The following is a 24013-nucleotide window of genomic DNA, read 5'->3' as shown; positions in this document are numbered from 1 at the left end:
ATTCCCTAACCTGAACCACTGAGACTCCCACTTGCGTTTCTTCTGCCGTTGATCCATGGATTGGATATGGAGAAGGATGGGGCCAAGTCTCTCTGTCTTGACTCAAATTCAGGAAGTGTATCTGTGCCCACCCTCCAGGGAACATTCCTTTCCTCCTCTGTCTAGGCACATGTGCTTCAACATTGTTCACTTCCCAAGGACCCCTTACATCTAGTGCTGAAACTGTCATGGCCACTGCAGCTCCCATGTTCATGGGCTCAGGGGGACCCAGCATGATCAAGACTCATGTGTTCCAAAGAGTCCCAGAGAAGCTGTGAGAAGCCATGTGAGGTGCCTGTGATGGGAAGAGGATACAGGGAAGTCCCAAGTCCCTGCTTCAAATAGGAGAAACATATGAAAACTGTTATAATTTACTTTCCTATCCTCAAAACAAAAACAAAAAACCCAAAAACTATTTTAAAAGTAAACAAGCATCCCCAGATACAAACTGAGAGCGGTGGAGAGTAGCTGAGAGAGGCAGCTTCAGGTTTGTAATTCATGGGAGAGGGGCCAAGCAAGCCCAAGTCCTGAGAGGATAGTGGAAAGGGCCAGGTAGAGTTGACCTTACACAGTAATTCTTCCAACACAGAGCTTAGCATCGATCCAAGCCAGAGTGGGTTCCAAGTCTCAAGATAAATCAGAAAGGTGATCTGGGTTCAGGTGGAAATTGTAGCAGTGGTGAGTGGCTCCCTGTTGCCTGTGTCTCTGTCTTTACGATGCACCCTTGGCTCAATCCAGGCAGCTCACAGAGCGGAGAGACATTCACCTGCTCCAAGTGCTACCCTGAGCTTCCCCAGCCTTGAACCCCTTTACCCCACAAATCATGTGTATGTAATGTGATTATATACATCGGAATGTTCAGTGACTCTGGTCCCAGGCTGACAGCTATGACACACCCTCATCCCCCAAACCATCTTGTCTGTACTGGAACAACCACTACTTGTCTAAGCTGAGTCACAAGGCTTGGGAGCCATAGCTTCATAGTCTAAAGAACTGGAATAATGAGTGTAGTCCTTTGGCATGCCTATGAGGAGGGAAAGTGTTATTGCAGCTGGATCCAGCTCCCTGCAGTTGGGAAGCGTGTGTGAAAATGTCACAAGGAAACCCATTACTTTTTAATGCTAGCTAAAATACACAATTAGAAATTTTAAATTAAAAAAGAAAGTGATATTTTATGCAAAATGAAATTACTAGACTCACAATACGTTTCTGATAAACTGTGTGGGTTAGGAAATCACAGCCTGCAAATGAACTGATGTGCCTGCCTGGGGTCATCCACTTCATGAGGGTTAAATGGGCCATTAGCCTACCCATCCAGATTATGAATTCAGCAAGCTGACTGTGTGCCCAGGAGAGGGTCAGTGTGTCAGCTGCTCAGAAGCTCAGGAACTCAAGAACTGTAGTTCAGTGTTAAAACCCTTGCTTTCCTTTCTCCCACTATATAAGAGTATCTTGGGTAAAAAAATTTATGAGCCCTGGCTACCAGCAGGCCTACTACTTAGACTAGCTCTGTCATCTTTTCTACTAACTGCCTTCAAAGAAGGAAAAAAACCCTTTCAAAACTGCCCTTCAGCTCAGCTCACAAACCCTCACAGTATTCTTTTAGTCATACATCTGAGCCTGTCTGTCTGTCTGTCTGTCTGTCTGTCTGTCCTCTCCCCCCTGTGTGTGCACGTGTTTGTGGTGTGGTGTATATGTGTGTGTGTGTGCACGTGTGTGTGGTGTGGTGTATATGTGTGTGTGTGTGTGCACGTGTGTGTGGTGTGCAGTGATGCTGGGTCCTTCTTTAACTGCTCTCAAATTTATCTTTTGAGAAATGTTCTATGACTGAACTAGGAACTCACATATTCAGGCAGGCTAGCTGGTAATGAGCTCCAGGACTTCTCTTGTCCCCTCAGCTCCAGTGCTGGGATAACAGATGCACAAGGCCATGTCTAGCTTTTTGTGTAGGAGCGAGCATCTAACTAGATCCTCTTGCTTCTGCATTGGGACCTTACCATCTCCCAAGCCTCAAATCTCAACTATTCTAATGTCAAAACAGAAAATCCATTTTTTGGTGTTTGCTTTTTTGTTTGTTTGTTTGTTTATAAAATGTACACAGAGATCTGGATCCTCAAACCACCATTTCCTTGCCAGAGCACAGAGAACTTAACATCAGAAGAGATTTTCTCTCTATTATTTATTAATTGATTCTGGTCTTTGACAATTTCAGACATGTACACAATGTATTCTGACTATTCTCCTAGTCACATTGCCTCCTTCACATTCTTTCTTACTGCCCTCTCCCATCTCTAGCTGTCCCATTCCCAGATTGATGGGGCACTTGGATTGGTTGTGTGACCGATTTACTTTAACCAGGGCCATCTGTATGACCATCGGATTAGAACTCCATTTGAGACTGGTGGAGTCAGAACTAAAGGCAATGACTCCCTCTCCCTGAATTCATCAGCAGCAAATGACCCAGCAATTGGGTGGTGGTGGTGGGCTGTAAAAAGCCATATAGATACTCATTATCTTATAATAAAACTTTTTTAAAAAAAAATCATACCAAAAAAAAAAGACTTTGAAGGGAGATAACCTGTATATCTGAGAAAATCTACTCCTAGAAGTTGTGGGAAGTTCTTACACAGAATAGCTTTAAAGTAGGAGGAGGAAGAAAATGCCCTTGTAGTCTTGCCTACGGGGCAATCTGATGGGGGCATCTACTTAGTGAGCAAGGTCCCTTTTCTCTGTTGTATGCTCATTCTTGTCTCTCTTTCTCAGGATACAGCAGGCTTGCAAGAGGCAAATCCCTGAGGCTCATCTTAGAAGTCGGGCTGCAGAGGTCTATCGGTTTGGATTCCAAGACTTAACTGCTAGTGAAAGTCTCTTACCAAAGTTTCTCCACCACAGAAAATCCAGTGTCTTTTCATCTTCTATGTTAGTTTGTGTTTTAGCGCTGTTCTAAAGACATAGTGACCAAAAGTAACTTGGGGAGGAAAGAGTTCATTTGGTTTACAGGTCAGTCCATGCCATCTAGGGAAGCCAACGCAGGAACTCAAGTCCAGGACGTGGATGCAGGAACTAAAGTAGAGATCATAGAGGAATACTGCTTACTGGCTTGCTTAGCTTGCTTTATATATAGATACCCACCATCACCTGTGTAGAGGTGGTTTTTCCCAGAGTGGACTGGGCCCTGCATCATCAATCATTAATCAAGAAAATGCCTCTGTAGTTTTGCCTTATAGGGCAATCTGATGGGAGCATCTCCTCAGTGAGGGTCCCTCTTCCCTAGCGTGTGTCAAGGTGACAGAAAAAAATCAACTGGCACACTCTAGCATTCTGTACATAGAGTCTGTGTCTCAATATCTTCCCCTGAGTTATCTGTGCTCTGAAGCCTCACGTGCCTTGACTCTCTTTGCTTCAAGCCAGTCAGTGACTTCTTGCTAAAATATCCTCTTTGGCTACAGCTTTGCCATCCTGACCTACAATGTCTGTACCTGCTGGAACTCAGCCTCCCCCTCAGGCTGAGGCGACCTGGTTGGCTCTGAGCAAACTGTAGTTTCGCATTGCACTCCTTCTGCATGCTCCTTAAGACAAGAGGCAGGGCAGGATTCCAGTGAGAGTATCTGTGTCTCAGAAAGGCAGCACTGTCTCTTCACAGTGTCGGACACCACCCAACCCTCAATATCCCAGAGCAAGGGCCTCATGTGTTCCCTGAGATTCCTTCAAGGGTGTCCTACTTCAGTTCAGCTGAAGGGTTTGTCTTCCTATTTTGGTTATCGTGGACTGTGGCCCAGTGAAGCTATGATTCTTCATCCTGTATCAGAGAGGTGGAGGCAATAGTCCTGAGGTCCATCCCAGAGTATTGTGAGGATTCACATAGATGTCCCTCACCCTTCCCCATGCTTCCAAGTTTTCTGAGACAGAATTCTCGAGTCTCAGTTGCTTGTTAGGTTGGGATCACCTATGAAAAGAGCCCACCTTAATAGCAGATGCAGAATAGGGACTCAGCATACTTTATTACCACCAAGCAGGGGGACATTCTACAAGGAGTGGGAACCAGCATTTAAAAAGAGCACAGAGATAGAGCATGAGGAGGGAATCCTGGGGCATGGTGGGGGTAAGCAGCAATAAGAAGGGGAAACGCTATTTAGACACAAAGGAGAGAGAGCCTCAAATACCATTGAAAATCTGCAACCTGACATGCCAGGGACAATTAAGCTACCTGTAATTTGTCATATAAGTAAAAGCCAAGTCCCTAGAAAACGTATCGCTCCCACAGGGAAGAATAATGCTTCTCATGAAATAAATACACTGATGACGGTAACGGAGATGAAGCCGAACGGTTCCCCCCATGACAGCTGACAGCTGATGGCATTCCCTGAATGCTTCCTTCTCCCCAGTCACCATGCTCACAATATGCAGGCATTACGTCACCAGAGCCTAACAAGCCAGCAGGACTCATGCTACCAACACCAGCAGGTGACAGCAAGGATGTGGAAGTCATAAGACTGAGCTCTGCAAACGATCAGCCAGCCAGAACAAAGGGCCCTGGGTCTTCCACTAGGCCTTTGGATTCCAGGCTCATGGGTCTTGTGGACCCATGGAGTACATCAATTTTCTACCATCAAGCTCTTTGCTTAAAAGCTTATTTGTTCCTCCTTCCTGCTTGTTCTCAGAACGCTACTCTCAGAGATGCCTAAAATAAAAACACTCAAGTCCAATAATAGATACCTCTTCTGGAAGAGATATATTTAAACTCCCCGCTGCAAGCAAGGGAATATGAAGAAAAATTAAATCCAGCAAGAGAAAAGTTGGGTATCCTGGCAACATTTGACATAAAAATGAAGTCTCTTTCTGCCTCCTATCCTCTCATCTAGAAAGTTTCCCCTCAGACCAGGGCTCCACACCAGATCCCACAGTTTCTGATAAACTTGTCTCCACAGGTTGTCTCTCACAAGCCACTTTCCCATCTTCAAAGTCCAAATCCCCTCCCTCAGTAAATCTCTGGCACATGACTTTTTTTTTTTTTTTTAGTGGTTTTGTAATTTTCAGTATCCTCTGAAATTAATTTGCTCGTTTGTCTTTTTTTATCTTCTGCTTGTCTTGTTCACTACTCTGTCCACAGAGTACTCTGTACGTATTAGCTGATTACTATTTGTTCAATCAGTGAAAGTGTCATTCATCCACTAAGGCACAGCTCAAAGGGCCCCAAACCTGGATCAGTGTCCCTTTCTTTGGTTCCCATTTCCCTCCTCTATCTGACTCTTTTATCACACGTTGTAGTGTGGTTTTCTTGTGTGTCCAGCTAGGTCTGGGCCCCACAAAAGGAGAGGCAGTGGGACTTATTTCAACCAGACTAATGAAAAGGTGTTAGAAAAATGTTGAATGTGGGTAGAAAGAGATGGATAAAAAGATAATTAAGCAATTTTTTCCACTCTGTAAATTAAGTACAAGGACACTGCTAACAACCTGTACACTGCAGCTTTGTATATTCTGATAGGAGAGGCTGACTGTTAACTGGCAGTGGCTTGTTCACTTAAGCTCCTTCTAAGCTTGAGTTGGCAAGGCTCTCATGCAACTCATCCCAGGTTGAGTGTCACTAGCTACTCTCCAAGTCTGACAGACCTACAGTTATCCAGATGGAAGGAGAAGGGGCTAGTGTTGTGACTGATGCTTGTGTGCTCTGGCCAGTACCATTGCAGACACATGTAGGGCCATGTGATTCTTAAGTGCCAGGAAACACAGGAGAGATGTGGAAGCAAAGTAAGAAGCAAGGTCTCTCGAATACTTGGAGCCTAGGGGATACCTGAGGGCTGGGCTGCCCCTAGGGCCTCTGTGCTGTCCAGGTGACTGAAATATCACTTATCTCATGCATTAATCTATCACTGTCTGGTTAGTATTTATTTATCAAAAACAGGCACATGACCCGTAACTGAATATATGTGTGTGCATGTGCATGTGTTTGTGTGTATACATATGTGTGTAATGTGCTCCTAAATGTGATATCATAGAGTTACTATGCCTCTAAGCTAAGGTAGAAAGAGAATTCCCAAGAAAATCCCCCCCACATACACACATGTATTTATATACACATATACAATACATATACATGTATATATAATAGATATTTTTATAAATAGATATATTTATAAATTTATAATTTATAAATATATATAATATATATATACATATATATATATATAAAACAAAGCTAAGCACAGCTTTCTTTAAGTAAATTCATCTATTGAATACTCATTGTCAACATTTGATGCACTCTAGTTATAGGATATCAACTCTGTACCATAACAAATAATGTTATTTTAATTAGACAAAAGCAGAAAATGAGGGCTGGTGAGATGGCTCAGCGGGTAAGAGCACCGACTGCTCTTCTGAAGGTCATGAGTTCAAATCCCAGCAATCACATGGTGGCTTACAACCACCCATAATGAAATCTGATGCCCTCTTCTGGTGTATCTGACGACAGCTACAGTGTACTCATTTATAATAATAATAAATAAATCTTAAAAAAAAAGACCAGTTCAGATATTTAAAAAAAAAGCAGAAAATAAAACTGTCTTAAAGGAATTACATTTTTTTTTTGTTTATGATCACAATTCATAATAATTCAACTTGCCTTTAAACTCAGGACTCTGTGAAAAGAGTTCCAAGGCTGCTCCCCATCCCAGCCTCCATATCCATGGAGCAGGAACTTAACTGTTGCATCTGTAGGACAAAGAGTCTGAAATGTGGGACTGACTCCGATGTTCTTTGGGCTGCCACATCTTGTAAGAGTATCTTATAAGAAATGGTGTGTGTGCATTTGTGTGTGTGTGCCTATGTGTAACAATCTGTATTATACAAAATTCTTTTGTTTATCCTGAGTAAATCACATCTTATGCTTGGGTAAAAGACATGAAAAGAAGAGTATCAGAAGAAAGCGATGAACGGTTTACAAACTGTGGAACAATCCCAGAACTCATCAGAAAACTGAAGGCCAAGTAAAAAAACAGGACTTTCTAGACTTACACACCAAGTGCACCAAATCTCAACTGCTCTGGGGTCACATCATTGAAAGGGAAGAAGAAAAAGAGGAAGGAAGGAGGACAAAGAGGAGGAAATGGAGGTGAGTGAGCGAGGTGGGTGGATTGGTTCTAACTCCACTCTATAGACAGTTAATATGCTAAGATTACCTTTATGCTAAAACTTGAACATTAAACAAATCTGCATCCTTTATTTGTGTGTGTATATGTTGTATGCACATGTGTGTACATTTGCATGCGTGTTTGTGTGTGCATGCAGACATCAGAGGACACCTTGATGGAGTTAGTTTTGTCCTTCCACTATGGTAGTCTCAGGATCAAATTCTGGTCATTAGGCTTGAGGTCAGGTGTCCTTATCTGTTGAGCCATCATGCCAACTTCTTTTTTATCAGGAATGCCAGGAAGACCCAAGGTAGAATAATAGATAATATTGTAAGCTCTGGGGAAGGTTTTGTAAGCAGTAACATTAATCTATCCATTTAGCCTATTAACAAATATTCACTAAAATTATTGAGCATAAAAAGATGAAGGAAATCAGACAGACATGTGTAAGATGCTTATAAGACAAAATGTATAGTGTTTGCAATTCTCAGTCTATTGTCAGGACTATGGGGCTATTGTAGGGCACTGAAGGTGCATATGCATCTCAGCAGGACATCGGAGAAACAGCAAGAACTTAATACATTTCAGGGGCTGTTACTAGTAGCTATTGTAGCTGGAGGCTTGGCCATAATAAGCTCCATTCCTAGGGCATGAGTACTCAATATACATAAGTTGAATGACAAAAGAGTTAACTGTTAATACCACAGGCTGCATGATAGAGCTGTGATTTATCATATTAGACAAACCCTACGGATACCATCTTCATTTAATCCTTACTACTTCATGGACTACTAAGATAGGAAGAGTTTGGAGAGGAGCACAAAGACTTCTAAGACCTACCTATCCTCAAGTAGTTGACGGTTTGCCATGGAAACATTTAGAAAAAGCAAACAGGATATAGACTCTTAACACAGTGATAAAATATCTGCATTCACTGTCACATGGCTCATTTTCAACGGCTACTATGAGTAGATTCAGAAGGATGTTTTTTCTTTGTGGGGTAGAGTGGACTCCAAAGACACGATGAGGATGGGTTGCAATGAAGTTTGAGACTAGCTGGCCGTTTGAACTGCCGATAATGAAAACACAGGTGTGAGTGCAGGCAGAGAAAGGAAAATAATCAGATAGTAAGATGTCTGCCCATCAAAGAACGGGGTAAGTGGATGGACTGCCAGGCAAACTGCAGGTGACTGTAGAGTAGGGATGACTTTAAATGCTTGGCTAAAAAGAATTAACTTAATCTACAGTCACACAATAAAAGAGCCATGAGTAAGAATCTAAGATGTGGGCTTGAAAGCCAAATAACCTGGGTTCAAATCCCATTTCAACAGCTACAGGATCCTGGGCATCTTGCTTAACCTCCCCAAAGTTCATTCTCCCCATCTGTGTAATGAAGATAAAAATAGACTCTAGCTCATTATATTTTTGTGAGGATGAAGTAGGTTAATTAATACCTATAAAGACTCTAAGTGGGATTGGGCACATACTAAATGCTGCACTGTTGCTATCTGTTGTCACTTGTGAGATGTTAGCATTTATACAAAGCCTGTGTACTACCTGATAAAATCAGCCACTGCCTGTGTTGTTTGTTCCTTTACTCTTATTTGACTGAATACTTTGTCTAGTCCCCGAGAGTGGAAAGCCAGCACATGGATTCTATTTCTTCAGGTTACAAAGATGTGGAAAAAAAGGACACGAGATACAGAATAGGGGTGAGCTGTGTGGCACTGAGTAAAGACCAAATGGGCTACCAAGTGAAGCCTGATTACAGAGGTGCTAAGACAGGAGAGAATAATATTTTAAATCAATGAAACAGTATTTTCAAGGGATAAAGTGCCACAGGGAAGGAGTGTCTAGTTCTGCCTTGGAAGAGGAAGGAAAGCTTTAGAAATCTGGCTGAGATTTAAAAGATAATGGTTACTTGGCAAGCTGCAGTGGGGGTCAGGAAGTGCTCAGAGATCGGAACAGCAGGAGGGTCTGAGATGTTCAGGAAATAGGGGTCATAGTGGAAAATGCCAGGAAATGAGGCTGGAGAGAAATTCAGAAGCTACTTGATGATTATTAATTATATTAAGTATTTTTAGCACTTCTCCTATGTCAGAAATAGTTAATCCTTACAGCTTTCCCATTGGTGGGCATTTCCAGGGCTGGCCAGTGGCAGAGTCAGGATTTGGACTCGGGCACCCTGATCCCACAGCTCCTCCACACCAGCACACTGTGTTTGAGACCCTCGTCTTTTCCACCACTGAGAGGCACTGGGAATGATTTCTGCTCCTGGGACTTGTGAACTGCGGCCAAGTCAGAGCAAAATGCAAAGCTATGCCCAAAAAGGACTTGGAACCAACAGACAACCCTTTCTGATTCTCTTTTGCAAATTGACTTTCTAACAACTGTCCTCCTTTGGTGATGCAATTATTTTGGTATTTAAAAACCAGTAACAAATTAAGGGAGCCACATAATCAACTGCTACATTAATTAGTCACCCTTTGTTGAAAGGCAAACATCCTGTTAAATGTGTGAGTTAATAATGACTTCTGCATCAATTCTCGGTTTTGCACATTCTCGAAGGCTTGACTTTGGTCCCTAATGTGCAAACCCCTTTGTCTCCCTCGATAGCTATCTGAACCGGGTCCAATCGTCTCTGAGCAGGCTCGACTTCCAACAAAGAAGAGGCCTGGATTCTGGCAGAGTCACTGTTGTACCCCCTCTCATCGTGCCCCCTCAAAAAAAACCCCAAACAGATAAGCAATGCATACAGTTGGATCATAGCTGTGCTGCTTGCTGATGCTTCTGATCGCTCCACACACTGCTTAGTCAAGGTCTCTCAACAAAATACTGTCCTAGGGACTCGAGACACAGAGAGAAAGAAGGCGGGGTAGCATCCAGAGGGCAATTTCTCTGAATCAGCAGCCTTTCTAGGGCTCTATTTACGTAGACTATATAAAAACTCTATGTGCTAAATAAGCATTGGTACTAAATTAACAAAGCTTATAGATAAGAAAACAGAGGTACAGAAAAGCTAATTAGCAGCACAAAAACACCAAGATGGTATGTAATATGGCTAGAGTTGATTCGTGGTTGTATGGCTTCAGATATTTTGCTTTAAATTGCAATGGTGAGACTGTCACTACAGTGCACATTTCTGAGCTGGGGTGAAACACCAGACAAAAAGCAATTTAAGGAAAGAAGGAAGAGTTTGTTCTGTCTTGCACTTCTAGGGAACACGTGCTTTCATAATGGAGAAAGCACGCCGTAAGAGGGGAGCCCAGCTGATCACACTGCAGCTCAGTCAAGAGGCAGAGAACGATGAATGCTTGTGAGCAGATCCCTTCTTCCTTTTTATTTATTCTAGGACCCCTAGTCATGACACAGTCCCACCCACAGTTAAGATGGTCCCTCCTACCTCACTTAACTCCATCTAGACAACCCCTTACAAGCATGCTCAAGGTTTGTTTCCAAGGTGATTCGAGGGCCTATCAAGTTTATCACTGAGGTCAAACTTCACAGTGAGGCAAAGGACCAAATCTGGAGCAAGCCCGGGACATAGGAAGTTCCAGGCCAGCTTGAGCTACCTGTTAATACTCTGTCTCAAAAACAAAACAAAACTAATCAACATTAAATGAATCACTATGCTATCAATACTGCCACCTAAGTCAGAGACAAACAAGAAAGAGCCTATGCTTTCAAGGGGCTCCTCATCCTACTGCAGCAGTACACAGAGCCAATGCTGGCATGAGCTTTGCTGGAGCAGAACCCTGCATCTAGGAGTGGATGGAGGGACTTGGCTTTAGTAAGACATAACCAGCCTCAGCTATTCCTCTCTTCTGTCCTCCTCAAAGGTATTAGCAGCAACTGCCACATACATGGGTAAAAGCAGAATAAGAACTACATTCTTTCAACAACAAAGCTCATGTGATATAAAGATGGCTTTAAACTCAAAACTTGTGAGCAGGGCTCCAACAAGCATCTTGCGGTGGTAGTGCTTGAAGATGGTACGGAACCGGGGCCACCACTGCCTCTTCATTATATTAATGCACTGTAATGATTCCATCCCGTAAATAGTGTTTGGGCTTGACTGACATGATACCAAATTTGCACTTGCATGCATAATTCTAGTATTTTATTATTAAACTGAGCTCACAGATTGAGCACCAGGATTTAAAACAAACAAAAATCTATAATTACAGCATGTGGATTTTTCTTGCCGCTAGTGCCTGCCCAGCCATTTTCATCGTCAACTCGATTTCTCTTTTCATAGCTTTTCCTGCTTCCAGTGGAGGCCGGTGACACAAAGTATAGGGTATCACAAGGATGCAGAGTTCAGGGCTTCTCTGTCGCCTATTTTAAATGGAAAAGATGTTTTCATCTCTTGAATAGTTCATTTATCCGGAGACGTAGATTTCCAATTGCACGTGCTATACGAGGCCAGAATGCACTCGGCACCTCCTAATAACTGGGCTCAGTTATTTTTGGTTGGTGCCAAGGTCAAGGAAATTGCAGCCTAGGAAGCTGACAGAGGTTAAAAGGAGGAAATGTTCAGTCCTTGAGGCGGCAGAACACCCAGAGAGGAGATGGGGCCATCTTCACTATGATTGGCCTGCAGACACCCCACACCAGGACTTTCTAGAGAAAATGGACCAAGTGGCACTACTTTTAGTTGTTCTCAGCCTTCCTTGCCGAACATGAAGTCATGGGAGCAAAGAGCTAAATGTTCACATTAGTTAGTGGGTAAGATACTAAAGGAAGGATCAGCAGGGGGGAGTGGAATTAATAATGAAGCACAGGATTAAGCTGAGACAGGAGGCAGACAGGAGCTAGGGCCCCAGCACTGTGCACACTACCTCAAGTGCTTTGGGATTGATCCCAAAGTGCAAAAGGAAAGCACAAGAGGACTTCCACACCAATGGGCTCAACTAACAGGATCAAAATCCACCCCGCCCCCAAAATGTGTTTGTACTGAACAGTACAGATTTTTTTGTCTTAGTCCTGAAACAATGCAGTGTAACATCTATTTCCACAGCATTCACATGGTATTATATATTATAAATACCATGGCAGAATATGCATACATTACATGGACTACAGTTTAACTTTATATAGCAGACTAGAATATCTACAGATTTGATCTCAGAGCCTATTTCCAAGTGGTGACTGTGTGGTAAGGAGGTTGCTGGGGCTTGATATTTGAAGAACAGATTTAAATGAGTCCAGAAGGTGCCACAATAGGGCCACAAGGCAGGAGGATGATGCAGTATCCAGAGGAGGGCTGACAGGATAAGTGATAGTCATGAGGTAATGTGGGGGAGGGGTATGGGGGGTTGAAAGATAAAAGGAAGCAAATTTAAGAGTGGTGATCAAGTATATTATTTTTCTTAATGTCCTGACTTATTCTACCCTACAGTTTGAAGAGGCAGCATTCATTCTGATAGGGAAGACACAGCAGCAGGAACTAGAGGCAGCTCCTCACATTACATTTCACTACACATGCATGTAGCCAGGAAGCAGATAGTGAGCAGGAAATAGGGACTTACAAAACCTTAAGGTCCATCCCAAGGGGCACGCACACTTCCTCTAGTAAGGCTCCACCCCTAAAGGTTCCACAACACACCCCCAAACAGCAGATGGCCAAGTGTCCAGAAACAGAATGGTGGGAGACATTTCACTTCTAAAACACAACATTTCACCCTCTGGCTCCTATGGCCTTGGCCACCTCATGGTGCAAAATGCATGCATTCTAACTTTTAGAATCCCCAGTCTTTAAACAGGCACAGAATTGTTCAAAAGTCAAATATCTCTTCAGAGACTCAAAGTAATCTCTTAACTGGGGACCCTAGAACATTAAAATAGAGTATAATTGTCTATTACTTCTAATACACAATTGTATAAGAATAAATTTTCCCACTCACAAGTGGAAGAATTGGAGCATAGCAAGAAAATATCAGGCCAAAGTAAGGGCAAAATTCATTAGGCACAATGCTAAAATTTGAAGCTCCATGCCCAGCATCTGGGGATTATGATGGAATCATGTGACCTCTGAAAGGCTTGAGTAGGACCCCCACCTCCAGCTCTGCCACATGCAATACTCATAGCTTTTCTCCAGGACCAGCCTCCATGACTTTAAATGCAGTGTTCCTCATCACACATATGAGCTAAGGTACTGGTATCTTTAACATTCTGGAGACAGTTTTACCTTCACAGCTTCAATAATGGATTCCTAAAGCCACATATTGCCTGCTTCAGTTGTTCTCTGAAACTCTGACGCAAGACTCCATGACTCTCTCAGCACTGTGTCTTCTATGACAAATGCCAAATTCTGCTGCCAGCTCATAATGCAGTCTTGCCCTTTGAGAGTGCCATAGTTCTGTCTGATGTACATAGGTATATACCTCCCAAGGTAGTCAGTTTTTGTTTTGTTTCTGCTTTTTCTCTGTGTATCCTTGGATGTCCTGGAATTTGCTCTGTAGACCAGGTTGGCCTTGAACTCAGAGATCCACCTGCCTCTGCCTCCCTAGTGTTGGGATTCTAGGCTTGTGTCACCACTGCCCCCAACTTCCAAGGTTTTTGAACAGGGAACCACTTCAATTACATTCTCAGATTAGCCTCTCTCCTTTCACATAAATTTGCATTTCCTATGGAACATTTGATAGATGGGTCTTTTTGTCACAATGAAGATCAGGTTTCTCCTTAGGAAGGATAATCACCAATCTCTCCATAAGGCTGCATATTTGAATGCTTCCCTTAGTTGGTAGAATTGTTTGAGAAGGTTCAGGAGGCATGGCCTTTTTGCAAGAGGTATGCCACTGAGGGTGGGTTTCAAGATTTCTAAAGCCCATAGTATTCTCAGTTTGCTCTCTCTGCCTCAAGTTTGTCTTAGCATGTAAGCTCTCAACTACTGTTCCAGCACCATGCCTGCCTATTTTCAGCCATGTTCCTACCTAGATAGTCACAGATTTATCCTCTGTAAGCCTAAATAAACTCTCTGTAAGTTGCCTTGGTCATGGTGTTTTGACACAGCAATAGAAATGTAATGAGGTGTCTGGATATGAGTGGTAAGAAGTATCCATATTACATCCTTCATGCTTTCCTGCCTCCAAATGTCCTCTATCCAACATTAATTCATTACTATTAAATTCAGCCTCAGTCAAGTTGTCAGGCTAGGAATAGAACAAAGAAAGATTCTTTGTTAGAATACAGTCTGAAGAGTGTATAGCCCAGTCCCCAGTATCATTCTTGTTCATCACGAACTGGCCTCCGCTGTTCATGTTTCTACTGACATTCTGTTCCAAACACCCTCCATCATGGGCCCATTAGCCACTTCTGTCCAGGGTGCTTTTAACCCAATTTCCAATCTCTTCCACACCCTTCCTTCAGGTCACTTTCAAATATCCAAGAGTCACATAATCAGATTCATCACAGCAGTGGCCCCTCTTCTCACTGTAAATTTCCTGTGTTAGTTACTGTCTTTATTGCTCTGATAAAAATATCTACCAAGAAACAACTTAATGAAGAAATAGTTTATTTTGGCTTACTCTTTGAGGGGATATAGTCCTTCATGACAGGTACTAACAGGCTCTAACTGGTCACAACCTTTAGCAGTTGGGAAGGAGAGTGTGAACAGAACTAGTGTGGGATATAAAACCCCAGCGTCTACCCTCACTGACCCATTTCCTTCAGTGAGGTACCACTTCTTCAGGGTTCCACCACCTTTCCAAATGGTGCTACACACTAGGAAACTAAGTGTTCAAGCACATAAGGCTTTGGGAGTAAATTTCAAACCACATCAAGTGTCTGGACTGTACAGATGGATAAATGGTCAGAGTCAGATGTCCCCGGAGGAGACTTGGTCTTGGGGTAAGAAGTTAACAATGTCCTGAACATAGATTGTAGGCTTTATAGTGCAGTGCTGCTCTGCCTGAGGGCTGATACTGATCAAATCAGCTGAGTACAGTGTCATCAAGAAACCCGGAGCTTTGCTGCTGTAACAGCAAGTCGGCTCTTCATGAGCCTGTCGTATTAGACAGCATACAGCTGTGTCTGCCCACTTGCCATAGCCACATACTGAGTTATATATGGTCAAAGTATGCACCATTGCACACAAGGCACTGGACAGCAACAGGCAGGAAAAACAAATATATAGTTTTTCAATATAAATCATCTAAAGAGGAATACTGCCACAAACTAGAGCAGATAATTTACATTTTAAAGTAAATTTTAACTTACTTTTAACATTGAAGTAGGCTGACATGAGGGAGAAGTGTGCCAGGAAATAGGTCTGGGAGGGCTTCAGTTAATTTAAATGATGGTCTGTTATTTGAATCTATGCTTTATGGTAGAGAAAAGCTGACTGCCTAAGGTGAGCTGTTTCTCAGGTCCAGATTTTGTGGGGAAGCTTATATGAAAAGAGCTGAGTTCACAGGGTGCCTGGGCCCCATGTATCTGCAAGGTGCAGCTGGTAATGGCTGCACCAAGACCTCCGAACTATACAATGCATGTTGACATAGGGATAGGTCTTGGGGGTAGGAGGAAATTTGAAATTATGAGATCATAATCAATGGTTATAGAAAAGTCTACCAGCTAGTGAGTCCCACCAACAGGAATAGACTGAGACTTGGGGAGGTTGGTTAATGAGAAAGCATCTGTTCCTAGGCTCTTTTCTGACTCTCACTGTAATCAAGCCTTATTCCTAAACCCACTCCCCAGCTGGCCTCTGGGTCAAGCCCCTCTGTATACACTCCAGCATTTGTTCACAATTGAAAAGAGCCATATCCATGCAGAGTTGGTGGGGAACCTTTGAAACCACTAACCTGTGACAGACCAGCCACTGTTTGGGGTCTTTGTGAACAAACCTGGATAGTTTTTACACATTTCTTCCTTCCATCTAGTGGACAACAAATACCCTAATTGATGCAAAATACCCCCATGGCAAGAGCACCCTGAGAACTGGGGTGGGATGGGGTGGATTAATTGGACCCTGAAGCGAATGAGGAAAAATGTACCTTTCAATAAAGCAAGCCTCAAAGAACCTATAAAAGAACAAAGCCTTTTCAAGTGCTTCTCTTCCTGTGTGTGCCTTGGTGTGTGTGTGTGTGTGTGTGTGTGTGTGTGTGTGTGCGCTCGCGCGTGCGCATGTGTGTGTGTGCGTGCGTTCCAGTGCACACTGACACTTGTATGAATATCTATCTTTGTTTATTTTTTTCTCATCTCTGTTTCTGCTGCTTCAAGGAGAGGTGGGGGAAGCTTCAGTCCTTTCCCCCACCCCACCATCCTATAGGCACCTGTCACATTGTGTTATTACAATTCTATATTTCAATTAAAGCAATGTAGCCAATTTAAAAGTTCTGCCGGGTGCCACTCACAATTCAGAGATCTAAGGATTCAACTCACACATTTTAATATCCCACTTTTCCCTTCTTCTCATTTTCATGTAAATCAGGTTGAACACTGTCTTTTTTCTTCTTCCTCTAATCTAACCCTCAAAATACAACGCCAATTAAACAGTCTGTGCGGAGACAGCCTCCAACACTCAGCATGATTTCACTGCGCTACTTTGATTTTCCCCAAAGTTTTTTTTTCCTTTAAAATTTTTTCCATTTTAATTTCCATGCTCTAATTTTATGAGTGATGTCATTTCCTTGTAGGGCATGTATGGGGTTGGAGCAAAGCAGGCACGGATGCTATTCCTGGTCCTCTCCTCCACTGGCTCGGGTGGGGGAACACACAGACAGTGGTATCTGGGCTTGACACCTTCTTTCTGGGGTCCTAAAGCTGGCAGATCTCCTCAACTCACAAGCCCCTGGATCATGAGCATGTCCACTTTGCAAAGACCAGCACCTGTCTTGTTGGAATATCCCATCCTCTGAGGCCCCTGGCAGGCACCCCATTCTATTAATGTCCTCCTCCTTCTCTTAGGCAATAGTATTCACATTGGGTTAACCTTTTCTACAACAGAAACAAGATCTTAAATGGCATGGAGAGCTCCTGCTATTTGATATTTATTTGATGTCTTGAAGTCTTCCTTCCTGTTCAGTTATTCCTCTGACAACCCCTCCTCCAGCCCCAGTATTTTCTATGCACCGAGAGGGTTTTTTTTGGGGGGGGGCATGGGTTTGTTCCTTTAATCTTCACAAGGCACAGGCTCATTAAAACCATTCCTGCACAGGGGGTGGGAGGAGTGAGTGTTCTATTTGCCCAGTTTAAAAGCTTCATCGCAAATTTTAGGTCATTCCCCGAGTTTGGCGGGGCATGCATCTCTTTTATAAACAGCCAGCATAAGCCATCTTTGATGTACATGGGTCTGGATCAGACCCAGAGGGCTCCAGTTGGTAGGGCGGGGCTTCCTCTTCCTGTCTTGTCTAGGGACTGCCAGGCAGGATTGCAAATCATGAAAATTTGAATTTCCACTCATAATATAATGCTTCAGAGAGAAAAGAACTTGAGATACACAGAGTGGTCTTACTGTTGATTCAACTATAGGACAAGGAGGTCCATTTAAAGGCATAGAGTTGGTAAATGGGTGAAAGCAAGACAGACAGACCTCCTTCCACTTCTGAGCTCCTTCTAGGCATTAGGCTTGGGAGAAATTGGGTGAGTGAAATTTCATTCTTGTCCTCAAGACTCAGATAAGACAGAGGGAGGGGGGACTAGATAAATATGTCCATTGCAAAACAATAAAGGAAGCCAGGCAGAATAGACTAAGTTTATCCAGGTCTCAGGGAGGCAAGTGCTGCCCTGGGATGATGATGGGCCCGGTTGTCATGAGGTGAGAAGAACTGTGTCTAATAGCTCTGACTTCGAGATGAGGTCACCGAGGCCCAGAAATAGAAAGCGATTTTCTTCACATTGTTAACCAAGATCAATCAATTGGTCATTTTGAAGTAATACACATGGGTAGCCAATCCATACTTAACCCCGTGCTAGATTTTAGGAGCATAGATAGTCAGCCCTTGAGATGTGATGTGGTTAATGAGGAAGAACAAAACGAGCCCGCTCAGGGAGCAGGACACTGAGCCCTGTCTCAAGAAGAACTTGGCACAACTTGAATGGGTCCAGCTCAGAACTGAGGACCAGTGCTTTGTGCAAAATACAGTTTAGCTGGAGGAAGTCCAGAGGACTGTACCCATGCCAGCCATTGACATTTAGGTAAGAACACAAATGCCCAACTCTTTGCATCCCACTGGGTGGGCTCAGAAGGGGCAGTCACAGTATAGTCCAGGTATGAAATCACAAAGTCTGGGGTGGAAGCCAAGTTCTGCCCTTGCCCAAGCTCTTGGATCCTCGCCAGCTCATCTGCTGCACCGGGAGGATCCCACTCAACTAAGAAAGTGTGGGAAAGGACACTGGGCTACTATGGGCAGCACTGAGATGGTTTTCCATCTACCATTCACAGCCAGCTCTGGACAGGCCTTTCCTATCCTACTCTTGTGGAACTGCATTTGTGGACCATTTCTTGGTAGTTCTCCTGATTAAGAGTATAGGATAAAACCAAACCCAGTTATTCTAACACAACATTTTACCCCAACGTGAGCAGAAGGCTTTGCTGAAAATGTTGCTGTCTGCAAAATTCAGTACAGAGAGAATATGCAGGATGGATTCTTATAGCCCTTCAGCTTACACACGGTTAAGGAGTCCATTTTTATCCACAGGCACTCTTGAAAGACTCAGTCTCTGCTTGCTACACAGCAGCTCCTCCCTGCCTTAACATCTAACCCACAGTCAGAAGGGTGGCTTCCCACTCCTTACCACAGTTCTGTTCTCTGTGGCTCCCTTTCCTACACTCTGCCAGCTCTTCAGTTAGTGTCATGTCTCCATTATTGGGTGTGCCAGCTACTCCAGGACAAGGTGCTACTGTCCTTCTCAGGGCTGCATTCCTAAGTCTAACCAAGTGCCTGGCACAGGGCATGAACTGCATTAATATAGTCTAGATATCAAGAGAGCGTTCCATGGAGTCAAGTCTCTTAGTCTGTACGAGGCTGATGCATTCAGCCATCACCAGTGTCTCCAGGAGTAAAGGAGACAGCACTGTGAATAACAGAGCAGCCTTCCTCGATGACCATCTGGACTGACTTGGGTTTGCCTTTAGTGTGTGATGACCCTCACTCTGGCCCAACTAATCTCAGCCATACCCAGGATGTGACAATAACAGATCTCCAGCTTGCCCTTCATGTACTGTCATTGCCTGTGGCAGTCTGGGTGTTGGGCTTGGTAACTGAAACTTTGGCCATCTCTGTGTATGCCCTTCAGATTTGATTTCTATTTCCCATGTGGATGTCACTCTTTCTGATGGACCAACGTCTGCTTCTGGTTCTTCCTTTTCCTACTGTTGCTGGGGAGTCTTCTGAAAAGCATTTGCCTATTTAGCCTGTTCTCTCTGCTGAGGGTCAACAGCCTCCCCTCCCAGCTCCTGAACTTGGACCCTGTCATGCTCCTTGCTCAGGATGGGTTTTCAAACGGGTTTCCAGCACGCCTTGCACCTGGTGGACCATGATGACAAGAGTTTCATACATGCTTGTGGGGGGCAGGACTGCATTTTTTCACACATATCTGGCCTTTTAGCAACCCCCTGCTTTGATCACCTGCAGGACAAATGTTATTCCCCATAAGACTGAGCTTTTCCAACATCTGACTGGGGTGGAACTCTGAGGATAAGTTTAAAATTGGGACTATCAGCAGCATGGTGATCTGGGAACTCAAAGTAAGTCTTGGGACGACTTGGTGTGTGCTGTGCGCCACTGCAGCCATTACCATAACCTTACAAATACATGTACTTTATAAATACTAGCTAAGATGCTGAACAATCACCATGTGCTGAGTAGTGCCCTCTATGACACATCTGCAGAGTCCAGCCCTCCCCCCAGCTACATGGGGAAGACACTATTGTATTTCCACATTCCCCATAAAGTCAGAAAAGTCCTGGGCACACAGTAGGTGTTCCTAAGCATTTTCTGAGTGATTACATGAATCTCAGACCATTAAATGATCTCTAAACACAATTTGCTGTGCCACAGTCAATAACCCTGGGTGTCATTTAAGTACTCGCAAGATTTCAAATCATGGACAGATCAATGCATATTACCTCCCAGGCCACGGTGACAGTGAAGCCTGGGATGACAAAAGACTCTCTGTGACACAGGACACAGAGCCATATCACCCTCAACATCCATTTGCACATGAGGCACATTAGGTTAATGAGCCATCAGTAAGAGGCCACATGTGTCCACTTGCTCATCACATACACACAGAACATCTGCTCCGTCCCATACTCTGCCCTCTGCTAGGCATAGAAAGATACATGACATCAGTCCCTGCCATCATTTCCATATGCTCAAGGAACTCTGACCACATAGAATACTGAGTTCTGATTAATCACAGAGAGTGGAGTTTTCTGGCCATTTGAGTGGCTTTTCACCATCTTCTGTACCTGCAGACATTCCATGGGGACCAGGCCCCATTTTTGGGCTCACCCTGAGCAGGCTTGCATTTCAGGTGTAACTCTTAATGCTGCTGCCCTCAATATCTCATTGATTAAAATAAGTAGTTTGTTCTTATTAAAACCTCTATCCTGTTCTGAAATGATAAAAATTATACCATGGAAATATAAATATAAATATAAATACATTTATTTTATTGCTAGGGAAAATTTTCATTCATTATCACTCAAAATACTTGCTTGGCACCAGTTGTAGTCAGGAACTGGGGTAGATAATACATAGTTTCTGCTTTCAAACCCTCAGCCTAATAATGGAACTGAATAATTTGTGATGAGACATATAGTTACCATAACCACAGCAGTTACTTATATCCACTGAGTGTTTAATATTAACGAAGTGTTCTGTGGCATGGCTTCATTTTCAGAATAATCTTATGCTTACAGGCACTGTAATTATACCCAGTTACAGGTGATGTGACCAACATCGAGAGAAATCAATGTCTCTGGTATCACTGTAGACAGCTGGGCTTCAGTCCAGAGCTTGCCCAACCTCAGCATCATTGTCTGGGCTACTACACTGTCCACTGGGATATTGATAAATGACCAGGAACAGGTACAAGAAAAATTTGATACGAATAACCCATGATGCATGCAGGTAAGGGTGTGGGGAAGGACAGACTGCTCATTGAGAATTAGGGAAGGTATCTAGGAGTGGGGTAGACAGCAAAGCCACCAGACCTTATGGATGAATGCACTGTGGGTACAGCAGAATCATAGTTGTCAATAAGGGTATAGGTTGTCCCACCTAACTGAGACCCTCTTGAACTGATGGCGTGGTCCGAGCTATAAGATTGACCACACCCTCTCACAGAGATAACCATCCCTTCATCTATTTCCTCCTGAGTACGCAAGTGCCAGCCAGCAGTTGTCTAACTCTCCTTCTTCTAATCTTTCATTTTCCTGGAATTTAAGTTTCAGCTTGTGTTCCCTCATTAGAGACAGGTTCTCTGAACCCTCCAATCTGCCTATTATCCCTTCTGGTCACTCCCCAGCTCATTATCCTCAATTAAAAGTAAAATGTTGTAAAACGTATCCTTCCCTGAAATTCCTTTATTCATATATGTACAAGATTCCTGCCTGATACTACCAATGGGAAAGATGTTGATAAAGGCTATGACCTTGTCTTTTTTGGTCCACTCAGTGATGATTCCTCTGTGTTTATTATGGGTGATCAATTAAGACTTGTTGAGTAGAGAAAGGACTGCATCATCTCTGCCCTCTGTCTAAACTTCATTTGTAGTTAGTTTGAAAGAGGTGACAAGAAGTCAAAGATCTTAAACTCTGCTTCAGGCTCTGAAACACTCATTATGTGTAGCTTCTACCTTGGGAATCTCAGTTTCAATGCCTGCCAAATAAGAATAATAATATTCATTAAACACTTATAGATATATTAAAGGTGTCTAACATAAAAGTCTGCAATGTCATTATGAAATTATTGCTGTCATGCTTTCTTTTACTCTGGGGTCTAACGTGGAAAAAAATTATCCATTTAATTTCAGGATCCCTTTCTGCCTGTCTAGAAGTTTGAATCTAGTTGAGGAGACTACGTGTGTCAAATACCTTCAGGGGCCTGTGTGCAGAATGAAGTCAAGGACGCACCGCAGACTAAGTACTGCTGTTGCCTCCACTGTGATTCTCCAGACCAAGTCATTGTATGTCAATACACAATAGGTGGCTTACTGCAACCTCCAACAGTCCCCTGGGGGACCTTCTGTCCTAGCCCAGCAGGTGACTCACCACCAAGGAGGAGTAGTGGAACAATTCCTGACTTTGCAGTCTTTTTGCAGTCTTGTGAATGAGAAACCTCTGAACACGGACAAGCCAAAGAGCACCTATGAATAAAGCGGCCTAGCAAAGATTAAGAGCAAGCAAGCAAAGGTCTCTTTCAACTCTGAGGCCATTGTGTTGTCTCTAGTCTTAGAAGCTCAAAGGACCCAGGCTCACTAAACTCTCTGAGAAGTTAAACAGCAAATATTTTAAGATCCGAGCAATCAGGGACATCTCAGAAAAACACTGGGAGGCCAAGAATTTCCTTAATAAGACAAGCTCAGGAACTTTGGGAAGGTAGTGGAACTCTCCGGAAGGGAAAGGCTAATTAATATTCCTTGGATTACAGGGTGAGAACCAACCGCGGGTGGAGACACATTCTGCAGGGTGGACCTTTGCCCACCTTCAGACAAGGGAAGTCCTTGTCACCTCATTCCCTGAAGACCGATCAGTTTAAAGTCACACTGTTCTACCAATCACATTGTGTCTAATGGCTGTTGCCCTGAAAATTGTATAAAAGCTCACTGAACAAGCTGTGTGGGGTTGTCACCTCTCCTTAGGATCTGGGACAGCCCCAGTGCATTGGAATATTAAAACTCTTTTTGCTTTTTATGCTTGGATCAGGCTCCCTGTGATTCACTCAGGGGGTCTCCGGTAAGCTAAGGCTTGACAGGGTCTTACAATATTTTACAACAATGCCTGCCACTCAAAGACCAGTAAGATTCATTAAGAAGATATACAAATAATTAGCAAAAATCAGTTCATTCATTCATGAATGCATAAATAAACACTAACTTAATACCAACAATGCCCAAGGAGGATGCTAGGCAATAGAGGATAAAAAGGACAAACAAGATGGTGTCCAAGCTCAAAAGAGTCACATTCTAGAAATGATGACAAAGGGACATTGTCCTTTGCAGTACGATTTTAAATGAATACAGACAGGAAACACTAGTTATAGTACATAGTATTATACTGTAGTACTAGTATATAGTATAAGGCAGAATGGTGGCCATGACAACTGTAGACATGAGGACTCTACCACTATGGGGAGGAAAAAAAAAAAGGAATGGAATGGGTGTAGACATGGCACTGAGGCCAGCCAGGTGATAGTCTTTTAGGCCCAAATACAGGCTGTAAGAATGGTGTGTTCCATGACCCAGCCCTGTCACTAACTACTTGAGAAGATTCAGTAAGTCAGTTTACTGATTCTTTGTGTTGGTTTTCCTACTTTCGATGTAAAGTGCTAACTAAACCCTATGAACGTTCTTTGCAGGTATGTCCCTTAATTAAAAAAAAAAAAATCCTATAGTGTAGGTACTATCCGAATTTCAGAGATGAGGAAACTCAGACGTCTGGCATTTTACTAACTTGACCGAATGCTGTGGTCATATATTGCCACCTACGCTGTGTCTGTGGTATGTAGACTTTATGCTGAGCTCTTTCACTCTCATACTTGATTTGCGCATTTGCCATGGGCTGAAACAATCTCTAACTAGCTGAAGATGCTGGGGTACAAATAAACAATATTAACTTTAAAAGTTCTAGATCAGGGTTGGCAAACTTTATCTGTGCAGGGACAGATATTAAATAC

General features: G+C 43.2%; 1 protein-coding gene and 1 long non-coding RNA gene across 12 annotated transcripts in view; one reads left to right on the top strand and one right to left on the bottom strand.

Annotated features, from left to right (window-relative positions):
* Dab1 (DAB adaptor protein 1) overlaps positions 1–24013 on the bottom strand; it is a 1131348-nt gene that overhangs the window by 80236 nt on the left and 1027099 nt on the right. The gene's annotated exons all lie outside the window — the stretch shown is intronic.
* LOC116096324 lies at positions 13200–22520 on the top strand. The gene is made up of 3 exons (XR_004120951.1): positions 13200–13320; positions 21056–21205; positions 22152–22520. It is a non-coding gene; the product is annotated as an uncharacterized LOC116096324 (long non-coding RNA).

This window comes from Mastomys coucha, unplaced genomic scaffold (genome assembly GCF_008632895.1).
Source record: "Mastomys coucha isolate ucsf_1 unplaced genomic scaffold, UCSF_Mcou_1 pScaffold18, whole genome shotgun sequence".
NCBI classification, from domain to species: Eukaryota; Metazoa; Chordata; class Mammalia; order Rodentia; family Muridae; genus Mastomys; species Mastomys coucha.
This window is presented reverse-complemented; position numbering and strand designations above follow the sequence as displayed.